General features: G+C 24.6%; 2 long non-coding RNA genes across 2 annotated transcripts; one reads left to right on the forward strand and one right to left on the reverse strand.

Moving 5' to 3' along the window:
• Positions 1–237: 237 nt before the first annotated feature.
• On the reverse strand, positions 238–5,145 carry LOC122272671 (uncharacterized). The gene is made up of 4 exons (XR_015428613.1): positions 4,749–5,145; positions 3,370–3,439; positions 2,465–2,679; positions 238–429 (listed from the first exon to the last, which is right to left on the reverse strand). It is a non-coding gene; the product is annotated as an uncharacterized LOC122272671 (long non-coding RNA).
• Positions 5,146–7,360: 2,215 nt separating this feature from the next.
• LOC147805256 (uncharacterized) lies at positions 7,361–12,796 on the forward strand. Its single transcript, XR_015428614.1, has 4 exons — positions 7,361–7,479; positions 9,302–9,363; positions 10,278–10,342; positions 12,675–12,796. It is a non-coding gene; the product is annotated as an uncharacterized LOC147805256 (long non-coding RNA).
• The last annotated feature ends 294 nt before the right edge of the window (positions 12,797–13,090 follow it).

The raw sequence follows: 13,090 nt of genomic DNA on the forward strand, positions 1-13,090 counted from the left end.
AAAATAACCACATTTTCCAAGCATGTAAATTAGTTTTCTTATTTTTTAGCATTAGCAATGCACATTTGATCTTCAGACAGGATTCAGTCACTGAAAATTAGTAATTTAATATATTGCACAACAGCACTAATAACTCAAAAAGTATTATAATTTTATGAGTTCAATAAAATTTACCCTTCTGATATGAACGTGTTTTTTAATATAGAAGGTGTGAATGCAGAGGAATAAAACAAAAAGTAGCCATGAATATTTTATTTGAATAAACATTAAAAATTTAGTAAAACAAATTGGCCCATTCTTGGGTCTCCAAGTCCAAAGAATTGATCACATCAATTATCTTAGGTTTTCGTCCTTCCCAATCAGTAGCTGTAGCAGACCTTCCCAAATTTTTCCGCAATCTCTTGGCCTCAAAACGTTTGAGAACTGTAGCTGGAAGTAAAACATTGAGTAATATTAATAACATTTAAAAAATAAAAACTGAAAGACTAACTAACAAAACACAGTTTATTAATGAGTATGTAACGAAACTTAGAGAACTAAACTGAATGAAGAGCTTAGAGCAATGTATCTCAACCTTTTTTTTTTTTGTTGTTGCGGCACACTTTTAACGATTTCGGAATTGGACGGCACACAATGAAAAAAAATTAGATTAAAAATTGTTTACTTACCTATAATACACTGTGTTAAATAGTTTGTGATAATAATATGTACTACAAAAGCACGTTTATTAAGGGATTAATTATTTCTTTCGAATGATTTTTTATTAGTAAGTAACAGTTATTTATTTTTTCCTTCTTTTTGCTAGTTATTAATTGTTAGCTTGTTTTCTATAGTTATTAACTGTTATTTTTTGTGATTTCTTGTTAACTAGTTCTTTTTTGCTAATTAATTTTTAGCTTATTTTTTTGTTAGCTATCCTTTCCTAATTTGTTTATATATTTGGTTTTTTTAAGTTATCCTTTGTTAATTTGTTTATATTGCATAGCTTACTTTAATGATTAACTTATATTTCCTTTGGTAAGTTAATATTTAGCTTGCTTTCTTTTGTTAATAAATTATTTTAATAGTCATTAAATTCCCTACTTATTTCAACATTTTTTTAAAACTGCATGTCAAAGACAATTTAACTATTTCATCTCATTTTAAGATTGTCAGAGACAAGGCAATCGCCGACAAAGATGTTCACATGGTTAAAGCGTAGAAAAATTATAAAAAGTATATATATACTTTTTATGAACATTTCAAGAATTTAGCAACACAAAGCCGCTGCACTGCGGTTGAGAATCACTGGCTTAGAGAATCGACACATGGATCAAAAAAGGGCATGCTGCATTAGACACTGTTTTGTAAAACTGTCAATATTCAAGCGGCAATGCTGTATATTTGATTAAATAATTAATTCTTTAACAACAAAAAATACTATAAGAAAAAGCTTATCAGTTCAGTTTTAATTGTATATCTTAATATTCAATTTTACTTCTATGTATTAAAGAACATTCTCTTATACTAATGTGAATACACAAAAAGTATTGAAGTTGAAAATAAGATTTATTTTTAAAATTTAGATCTGATATTGATTACTTATGATTGCATATACTTAGAAGTATAACTAAACAAAAGCTTAAACTTATTATAAATACATTGCACTCCCAAATACATTCAATTCTTTAATGTAATCGTTTTTTTTTTCTCCCTTCAACGAAGTTACTTTTTTTTGTGATCCAAAAACTATTGACGTACAACTGTGCTAGACTTTGAAAATTAAGTTTTCAAGCCTCTCTGTCCCGCTCACTTTTTTGGTTTGGGTTTCTGAAACTTTTTTGCAATATCTGGTTTCCTTTACATGGGAACACATTTTTATTTTGTATTTTTCAAATAGAGAGAATCTCTTCTTAGAATTATTTTTAAATTAAATTTAACTATAATGCTGCCTTTAACTATAGCTTACAAAGATAAAAATCGACTGATGATATATATTAATACATATTAAAAAAATTGTGAATATACACGAAAAATCCTGAATAAACTTAGAAATGTTAAGGATTAACTGCAAATTAATGTTTGTAAAATTTAATACAAAAAGAGAGGAATTCTAAATATTTTGATTTATTATTTGCAATTGGAATTGTTATTCAGATAAAAAACTTAAAATTTTTTTTCTTAAAGCATTTAAAAACTGGAAGGAATCTCCATACACCCTCAAGTACAGAACAAATAAGATGGTGAAATTCTTTTTTACTTTTTAAGGGACAGCAAGGCTTGAAAAGGTTAAGATTCACTGGTCTATACCTTAGAGCAAAGGTTCTTATACCAAAGGATCCAATGAGCAATTGTAATTTTTTTGATCATAATAATAATAGCTCCATTTTTAATAAAATGCTTTCTATGGAGAAAAAAATTAGGGAATGATTATAATACCATTGAATAACTCAATCATAAAAATAATTACAATAAATTCACTTACAAGCAACCTGTAAATTCTTATCTTCTTTCAACTTTTCCTCTAATTGATTAAGATCACCATCCGAAGAAAACGGGAACTCAATACCTCTTGGTAATTCTAAAAGAACAGATGTTGAATTATCTTTCTCTTTTTCAGAGCCTTCGTTTCTTTAATTTCCTTCCTTAACTATTTAATCTCCTCTTGATTTTCTAACACACAGTTACACATCTTAGTCACTAAAATAACAAATACAAGAGATTAAGTATGTGCAGTTTTATAAATGTGTTCTTAATGCTAATAATAAGATTAGGTATTTTATAAAAACACCAAGTTAATTTACAAAAAATTAAAACTATATACATTTACTAATACATAAACTAAATACACTTTTTTAAATATAATAACATGCAAATTTTTCATGAAAAATAAATGAGGAAAAAATATTCAAAATACAAATTGTTACTCGAGGCTCCTAAATTTATACTAGTTTTCTCATCTTGCAATTGCTCTGTTCGGTGACAAGAATACAAAATAGTCTGATTCATAATTTATTTATTTACTTAATAGCTAAAAGGCTGAGTAGAGCGAATTATACACCTATGTTGGTGAAATTGCAACACAATGAAAGTACTGTCTGACATTTATTCATTAAATTACTGATAGTGGTATAAATAAACAAGTGCACTCTTTTTCTAAATAAATTCTAATCATTTACATGAAGGCATTAAGAATAAGATAAAACTGTAACAAATTATCACATCAAAATATAACATTTCTACTTGATATATATTGTAAATAGATATCAGTATAAGATAAGACATTACAAAATTAATTTCTACACATTAATATTTTAGAATGAATCACAGCTAAGTTATAATCTTATTTAATAAGAATCACACATAGACCTGTTATATATATATAAATACCTGGTCTGTCTTGGTTTTTCTGAGAGGTACCTCTTTTGTGAAAAATTGAGATCCTTCATTCTCTGAGATCCTGCAAAATTAATAAATAAAAATATTTATACAGTAAAACTTAAAAGATTATGAGCACTAAATGAAAAAACCCAATTTCCCCCGGGTTTTTTCAAAACCTGAAAAACAATAAAATATTTAATTAGAAAAGCTTTGACCAACATTTTCTAATCATAATCTTAGAAACTTATAAGTTTTAGTTGGTGCACTCTTATCCAAATTATACTTCAGTTTTTAAAGTTATTTTAAAGATAAAAAAAAGTGAACAGCTTTAATATTTTGTATATTAACACATTTTGATATAATTTTTGACATTTAAATTTCCCATTTTTATCTATAAATTTTTATTATTATTTTCAGCAAACAAAAAATTCTTTAAAGAAGTTTAAATAAACATAAAAATTTCTTTGATTTTGAGCCTTTAGTGTCTAGTTTAATTTTTCTTTAGTATACTCTTGTAACACAAGAAACACATATCATACTTTATACATAACACATACCTTACTTGATATAAAACACATTTAAAAAAAAAAATTGTAGTAGTAATGAATTACAATCATTCTTGTAAAATAAACTAAATCTTATATATTAAGAACTTTTATTTAGAGAATTATATTACAAGACTGGATTAAATTTAGGTAAATAGAATATCATTGTTTTCAGAAATTGAAAAGTTTAACTTATTTCTTTTTCTAAAATTGTTTAATATTTTCATATTGCTCATCTTACTTTTAGACATAATTTTAAAATCTATATAACCTTTTACTACAATTCACTTACATGAATATTTTGATAAATTATGTATACTTTGAGCACAATTTTGCATGTTTTAAAGCGAATTAACTGTTAATAAGCACACAGAATTAACGTTGACAGACTTAATTTTTATGAAAAGTATTTATACACTCATAACTACAATGCTATGAACCTTGTTCACACAATAAATTACATTAGAAACATTTCATCTTATAAAAAATTATTTACGAAGCTAGTGAATTTATTTAATAAAAATTAGATAGATTGTAAAACATAACATTTAACATCCCAGCCAACAAGTAAACGATTCTGAACAAACAACTTTGACAATGAATTTACGTCATTAATTAGAAATTATTCCGATAATAATATTTAAAATTAACGAAAAGTTAAAAACTACTAACTTAATTATAATTCAAAACCAGCTACATATGATGTTTTATAATGGAATGTTCTTTTGGTAATGTAGGCTTAACCTAAGTATAAAAGTTATACATTGCAATTAGAAATGAAGACCTGACACAATATTAATAGAGTTTATACAAGTAAATAGAAGATAAATAAACTTTGCTTACCTAAATTAAATCAGTAAGGTGACTTTTGACGACAATATTATGTTTTTAGTAGGACATATAACATGCTGAACACATACAAATCGTAAAGCGTGACGTCAGAGCTGAAGATCACGTGACAAGCGTTCATATCGATCAACTTTGTTGATAACAATATTAAGTTCGCTTCACCTTCCAATCCCGTTCAATATCGTTTTCACGGAATTCTATTTTTTACTTTCACTAATGTGAGCAAGTATAAAGAAATTTTACTCATTTTTATCTTTCTAACAAATATTTTGAACTTAGGAACTAAAATATATTTAATATAGACTGTTTTAAGAAAAATACTTTTAAAGTTTCATTGACGGAATTCATTCAATAACTTGCTCACAGTATCTATATTCCTCCGCTTTCAAAATATTGATAGGAACGGCCACAGTATAGATCGATGTTTCTGTGCTACTTGGGTAGGGGGCAGAAGTTGAATGTTCTACTTGGGTGGCTATAAAAGTACTATCTCGTGTAACCGCTGTAACTTTTCCACGGAACCATAGGGCTACCCGGAACACCAATTGGGAACCATTAATCTACATCTTGGGCTCTAGGGTTCAAAAGCAGAATGTTCCACTTGGGTGGTCCAGTTGAATGTGGCTATAAAAAGTACTAACTAGTGGAACCCCTGTAATTCTAAACGGAACCCAAGGGTTCCGCGAAACACCATTTAGGAACTGCTAATCTAGGCAATGCTAATAATTTTTTTAGAATTTTAATATTTTTATTTTTTTTTTAATATTTGTTTGATTCATCAATTTTATTAAAAAATAACTATTTTTTTAAAAAAAATTGTTAATATAAAGACCAATAATGAATAATAAAGATATTCGTAAAAAAATAAAACGGTAAATTCACTTATAATAATGAAAAAAATTCAAATTGTATAACGTGAAACAAAATAAAAAAATAGTTAAATTGCGTTTTAAAACTTAAAAAATTAAAACTTGAAAAAGTGAGAGGATATGAATTGATATTCAATAAGTTTGTCTAAAAGTATTCCTAACAAAAAAAAAAAAGGGGGGAAAAAAATAAATAAAATAATTAAAAATATCCCTCCCCCCCCAGCAGTAAAAGAATATTTACTCTAAATACTCACTTTTTTCGCAATAAACAGTTTTTCAATCATTAAAAAAACAATTATTTTTTTTATCTTTTCGTTAAAAAAAAAAAAAAAAAAAAAAAAAAAATGTTTTTTTTTTTTTTGAAAATTTTTAGTTACTTGCCCCTTTTCATAACCCCCATCCCTCTGAAGGCATCTTTTAATTTTAGAAAAAAAGATAATAGCGAAAAGAATCGATTCGTTTCTCAAAACAGTTCTTTTAATGTTAAAAGATATAAAACCGCTCAAATGAATCATTTAAACAGTTCAGTGAATCGAATGCAATGTTAAAGTATAGGAAAACGACTCAAAAGAACTGATTGGAAATCCAAATCAACTCTTTGAGCCGATATCAATGTTAAGAGATACGAAACGACTCAAATGAATCGTTTAGAAGTTCAATTCAACTCTTTGAGCCGATTTCAATGTTAAGGGATAGGAAACAGTTCAAAAGAATCGATTCATTTGGCTTTATGATTCTTTTAATGCTAAGAGATAGGCAAACAGTTCAGTGAGTCTTTTATTCGACTCAACTCATTTTCAACCAATCAGAGGATCGTTCATTTGATTCTCGACTCTTTTTGTCTCATTCAACTCATTTTCAACCAATCAGAGATTTGCATTCATACGTAAGTTCATTACCCAATCAGCGCAACGGTTTCATTTTCTATGGCTCTCGCTCCTCGGCATAGAATAAACGATAATATAAAACTGTGCTTTACTTCATATTTACTGAAATTTATAAACTGAAAATTAACCATATTATTGAAAAAATTCGCTCTTTAATATTAAAGGACTGAAAAGTAATATCTGAGCTTTACAGCATTAATATCTTTTTTATTTGAAAGGAAGAATCGAAACTGGAGAAGACAGCTTTTCAGTTGTTGTTGCCATTTTTAAATTGTTGTTTATCAATAGAATTTATTAATTTCGTAGATGAAAAGAAAAAAAAAGAGAGTGATGCATACCTTTCACTGCATCAGAATGCAGTATGCATTGCATTCATAGCATTTTCAATTCCCTTCATCCTTTAAGTGAGTTCATTTTATTAATCACCTCCGGAAACCGGTTGTGCGCAAGCATTGACATTGGGGTCATTCTCATTGGATGCGATTTTTCCGCTTGCGAAAACTCTCACACATACGAGTAACTTATTGGCAAGTTGTTCGCATGTAAATATTTTCAACCAATCAGATTGTCATTCACATGATACTCGAGTGAGAATGTACCTGTGTCTATTCGACTGAGTTGGGATTTTAGCAAGTTCCAATTGTATAAACGAAATGCTGTATCAAATGCATATGCGGATGTTTAGTAAGTGTAAGTACTAACTCTGAATAAGCTTATAAAGTGTAGAGTACAAAATATTGTCAAAAAAAAAAAAAAAAAAGAATCGATTCTTTTTCAAAAACGAACTTGATGAATCGATTCACAAGAAAGAGTTGATTAAAATATCGATTCGTTCGTTTTTCGCACATCACTAGTATAGAACAAGCTAAAAGATTCATTTGGCGAAAAGGGTGTAAAAAGAAGGAGATAAACGTAGCCCCTAGTTTTCTTCTTTCTTCGAAAAATAGAAATGGTGGCACTAAGTAACAAGTAAGTAACAAGTTTTTTCTCTTTAGTTCATGTAATTTAAAAATTTTTTTAACTTATTTATTAAATAGCTTTTTAAAATTAGTTTAATTCGCTTTGATTTTATTTGCTAAGTTTTTAGAAATTATGTTTTATAACTATAATACTTCAGTTGGCTATTTTATCTTATGCTTTCCTGTTGTTTAGTTTAAGCTGCTAGTTTAGTTTTAAAATGAATTAGACGATTTTTTTAATAAATAAAAGTTCAATTAACTCTATCTAATAAAAGAAAAATTTATGATTTCTTATGCTTTAATTAAAAATGCTTCTTTCATTTTTCGGAAGCATTGATTAATTTAATAATTTACTTCATTTCGGTAGCCATATTTTTTCTCTGAAGGATTGTTAAAAAACATTATTTGAATTATCTAAACCGCGGGTGTCACTTATTGTTTCAAATAATAATTTTGATTAGATATAAGAAGAAATATTTTTTTGAACCACCATAAAATAAATAAATAAATAGTAAGAGTTTAAATTTTCTCATCTCTAATTAGTTACTTTATATTTAAATTATACTTTAATTTTGATATTTTTCTGCTTTGACTTTTTTAAATTAAAAAAAATAATAATAACGTTGGTAAACATGTAAAAATTGTTCCACTAAACACTTCCACTTTTAAAGTTTTTTTGAGTATTTTCAGAATATATTTTTAAACAATTTAAATATTTGTTTTGATACTCAATATAATATATTCTTTGTTCTAAATAAATAAATAACAAAATGACATATTAAATAGAAGGACAGTATTTCAAATTTTTATTTTGTTGTTTTTATACTTCTTTTGCATTTAATGAATTGCTGTAGAGGTATAAGAACATTTCAAATCTTTATATTAAGTTTAATTTTACGATTAAATTTGTTTTAAAATGAATTAATTCGTTATAAAATTATTATGTTGTAAAACTGAATTTTTTATAAAGCAAATTTAATTTAAAATTACGTTCAATTTTTTTGAATAGAAATTAGAATATTATTTCATGGTTATTATTTTTAAAATTTATTCATAAGTATAATAATATTTTCTGTATAATAATTTTTTTCATGAAATAAAGCTTTTTGTATTAAATATTGTTGGTCCTCAATGCTATAAAGACGATTACTAATTCTTTTTTTCCAGTTATTGTGCAAAATCTATAATTTATCTCATGTAATTTATCTTCTTCTTAATTTACTATTTTGAGTTTTTAAATGGTTGTTAATTCTAAAATATACCTGTTCAGCCTTCACCTTTGACAATTTTGTGTTTAAGAAAGTGTATACATTTTCTACAAAAAAGAATTTTTATTAATTGTTTAATTAAAATTTATGATGATAACTGTGTAGTGGAAATATATAATCTAAAAATTGTTGGAAACTATTCCTCAAAAATTCAGGAAATTATATTTTTAAAATTGAGAGGGAGCCCTAACTAACAAAAGCTTTATTTAGAATTTGTCTATTTATTTTAATTCTAATTTATCTATTTATTTTAATTCTAATTGGCTAAAAGACTAGTTCTTTTTCTAAATTAGAATCAAAAAAATTTTAAGAGAAAATTTGGTAAGGTAAAATTTGGTAAACATTCAACTTATCGTCAGTTACCAAAAATATAAATATTCGCCGTAATTTTAATATATGATCCTTCTCTTTCCTTTAAATCAAAATTAATTTCATTTAAATCAAAAAATTGTTTTTAACAAAAATTATAAAATATAATTAGTTAGAAACAGTTTTGATTTTGTTGATTTTTAACTGTTTTTATGACGATCATACTCTAATTTATTCCTTTTCTTTTATGGAAAGACAGGGCGAAAGATCCAAGAAATGCTAATCCAGCGATCAACAGCCATCAACAGCTAAATAAGGTAAGAACATAGTGAAACATTAAATATTAATATTTTTTTCAATTAAATCACATATTTTTGATTTGCAAAAGAATTTTGATTTTTTTAATTAATAATTATTGTGCTTATCAAAATTAAGTTCACTTTATGTATTTCTCTAACACAGTCTTTATTAATAACAAGTGTTTTTATTACTCATATAAGCTTTTATATTTATATTTTTGCAATATTCTTATTTAATAATTTCTTAATAAGGTTTCGTAATAAATGAAAAATGCACTTTATAAATGTATAAATTAGGTGAAAAGATGTGCTGACAATTTTATATCATTACGATATTTTAGTATTTGTTTTCTCTGTTTTCATGCCTGTTATAACATTTTTTTATCATTCTATTTTTTTAATTAGTTAGAAAACAAAATTTTAAAAGAAATTATTTTTACTGTTAAAATAACTACGTAAAGTTATGAATGAATAACGAAATATTTTTCGTTATTTTATTTGAAATGATAATATTATATAACATTTCATTTTTCCATAAGTTTCACCAGCATATAATATTCGTATTAAAGCAATTATTTTAGCAAATATTTTTTACTTAAAAAAATACATGAAAAAAATTAAAAACTTTGTCCACATTAAATTTGGGCTGAAAGGCTAAAAGTATTCCCCTACAAGCTCGTGCTAAGTTTTATTGAATTTATCAATTCACATTTAGTTCCTCTAACACACCACATGCTTAGAGTATAAACAAGATAAATGATAAACAATGAACTTATTGTCATATTCCATAACTGAAATAAAAATATTTACATTAATCTTCATACATGATTTTAGAAACAGTTTTTTTTTTTAATGTTTCGATTTTGTTGTTTTTGTTTTAACTAATTTTACAACTATCATATTCTAATTATAGTTTTTTTTTTCTTTCATAGGGAGTCAGGATGGAAGATCAACAATGAAGATAAAACTCAAAATTTAAAAATCAACAAAAAGGATGGTAAGAAATAAATTTATATTTTACCTTAGGTTACCATATGGTTGAAAAGAAACCAGTTTTTTTTGTTTAAACTGGGGGTTTTGTGTTTTTTTAAAACAATTTGTGGAACATTATTTTAAGCCAATTGAAATTAACCGAGCCAATTCAAGGTCTTTCATAGCATTTAACTATTCCTTTAACTATTAATTAATATTTTCAATAAACAACTAAAAATATCCACTCTTTTCTTTAAATATATTAACAAAATATCTAATAAAAAAGGAAAGAACTAAATATTTAAGTATGCAGCTTTATTTAGCAAGCAAAATAAACATTCAGCATTTAAATTTGATTTTAGTGATACCATAAAGAATGATTTTCTACCTTGCTTGCCCGTAATATAGAAATGCTATATTACAATATTGTTTAATTAATGTTATTATTTAGATGTGTATAATTTATGATATTAGTATGTAATTAAATTTCATGGAACATAATTATTTTTTAATCCATTAACATAATATAAATTTTTATATATTTAAGGCAATATATCATATATATTTTATATGAATGATAATTAAAAAGTGTTTTCTTATATGGTGCATTATAATTATTTGATAAAAAAGATACAAAATTGATAAGGAAAGATATAATAAAAGTAAGTTTTTATACTAATAGTTTAATAATAAAGTATAAATTTTCTCTCCATTTATTTTAGCATAATAGTTTATTTAATAAGTTAAATAATATCCGAGTTCATAGTCCTGAAATTTCTGAATTCCTGATAAAGAAAAAAAAACTTTATTCTCATGTTTTTTTAGCTTTTTGCTCTGATTTCTGACAATGTCTGTGTTCGATTTTGTTGTTTTTGTTATCACATATTCTACAAATACTAATGCAGTTCCTAAAACTATCAGTTTGAATAATCAAAAGATTTGTATTTCTGATGTAATATATATATATACATATACATATATATATATATATATATATAAATGCCAAGACACATATATTTACTTTGCCTTCCTTTCAAAATAATTGAAACTCCACTTAAAAGTAATTTATTAAGGATGTCACGAATTTAATTGCAGATTTTAAATAAATATTGGTATGAAATAATATTAAATAATTGATACTGGTTACAGAAGTACTATTAACATTTCCTAATTATCAATCTCAAACTGTTACGAATCGCTCATTAATAGAATTAAAAAAATTATTCAAGCTTTGTTTCTGGAATTAAAAAATTTATATTTAGAGCAAATTATACTTTTTTGTTAATTTTTTTTTACAGTTAACTGATAAATGTATAATGTACCAGCAATTTGGTTATTAATATAATGTCGCATTAAATAAAATTAAATATAACATGAATATTGTTAATAAATTGTTGGGTTTAAGAAAATCATTTAAAAAAAAAATTTTTTTCTACGTTTACCATTCAAAACATTGAATGAATTGTTTTCATAACACTTAACATTACTTTAAAATATTATTATAGCTACAATAGTTAACATTTCTAACTAAGATGGTTAAAATTATTTAATTATTACAAAACTAATTGAATAAATAGAATTATAATTATGTTTTTCATTCTCAATTTGCTAATGAATGTTAAAGTTTGTGATACTATTTTTCAATTAGATATCTAAAGCAGATTAAATTAGTTTAGATCAGATTGCATTGCTGAAAAAACTTTTTTAAATTACTTTGGGTAGAATAAGTCTTGATATCTATGAGCTACATATATATGAACTGCATTTAAATAATTAAAAAATGAAATGTGAATAATTTTAATATGTTTGGCAGTTGATCTATTTTAAAAAATAATAATTTGCTTGCATATCCCTTTCACCATTTCTTAGTAAATAACCTTATTAATGGAAAAAAAAGAAGACTTGAATTAAACATACTATAAATAATGTTTTTATTAGTTACATAGTATAAAAAGTATTTATAATTATAATAGTTAAATGATAAGTTTATTTAAGTAATTGATTTTTTTCAAATCTATTTCTTTAAATCAATACTTTTCTTAAGTATAATCATTAAAGGGATGTATGACTATAATAATTTACATACATATCTCTTTTATTATTTCTTAGTGAAATACTATCATTATCTCTGAAATCAGATCTTAGTTGTTTTTTTTAAATGCAACCTAAAGAATGCATATTTATTAACTAAATTCAATATCATATTTTTATAATTAAATTAATAATTTTTTGTAAAAATAATCAGCTTGTCTTAATCCATGGCTTTTAATAAATCAGTTGATTTAAATCAATGATATTTTTTTTTCTGTGAACATTTAATATATCTATAGTAAAATAAATTGCTTTATTTTTTGCAGGAAAAAGGCTCATTGAAATAAAGCTTCTGGAATGGGATAAAGAAAATATATTTGTCCATATGTAAATAGTGTATACAGATGTATTGATTTGTTACAAGGAAATAAAACTCCTTCATGGTTTATTTTAAGCTTTATTGTTGTTAAAATTCCTGCTTTTATATATTTAAAATTACTAAAATGGTGTATTATTTACTAGTACAAAATATTTTTTTTTTGAAAAAACTATTTATGATATATACTGTTTATCTAATATTTAATAAAATTAATGACTTGATGAATATACACAAAATTATAGGATAAATAAACTTTTGTGTGTAAGTTTCTATCAATAAAAGCTAGATGTAGGTTTTAAATATATAAGCATTATTTTAAAAACTTAAATAACTTATTTATTGAGTTGCATTGTGTTTTATTTT

Source organism: Parasteatoda tepidariorum, chromosome 8, assembly GCF_982258835.1.
Source record: "Parasteatoda tepidariorum strain Cologne lab strain chromosome 8, Ptep-v5.0, whole genome shotgun sequence".
Classification (NCBI taxonomy): Eukaryota; Metazoa; Arthropoda; class Arachnida; order Araneae; family Theridiidae; genus Parasteatoda; species Parasteatoda tepidariorum.